The sequence below is a fragment of the Theobroma umbraticum genome, unplaced genomic scaffold (genome assembly GCF_002168275.2).
Source record: "Theobroma umbraticum cultivar Fairchild unplaced genomic scaffold, ASM216827v3 scaffold_34.0, whole genome shotgun sequence".
NCBI classification, from domain to species: Eukaryota; Viridiplantae; Streptophyta; class Magnoliopsida; order Malvales; family Malvaceae; genus Theobroma; species Theobroma umbraticum.
In genome coordinates, this window is record NW_018397275.1 from 2,613,308 (window position 1) to 2,613,555 (window position 248).

Sequence of the window (248 nt, forward strand, 5' to 3'; positions counted from 1 at the left end):
GATTTCTAAATTATGGAAGTTAAAATATCTTCATTAGCTAACTAAATATTTATGGAATATGTTCCATAAAGATTGATAATTTATTTAATAAATTTTGGAATGTGATTCCTTAATTTAAGGGTGTCAAGATTTAAATAATTTAAGACAACATTAATTTAGGAATTAAATTCCTAGCAGTAGTGGGAGTCTAATATTTATAAACAAATTTGGTTTTAAATTGACTTCTTACAAGAAGATAATTCTAATTT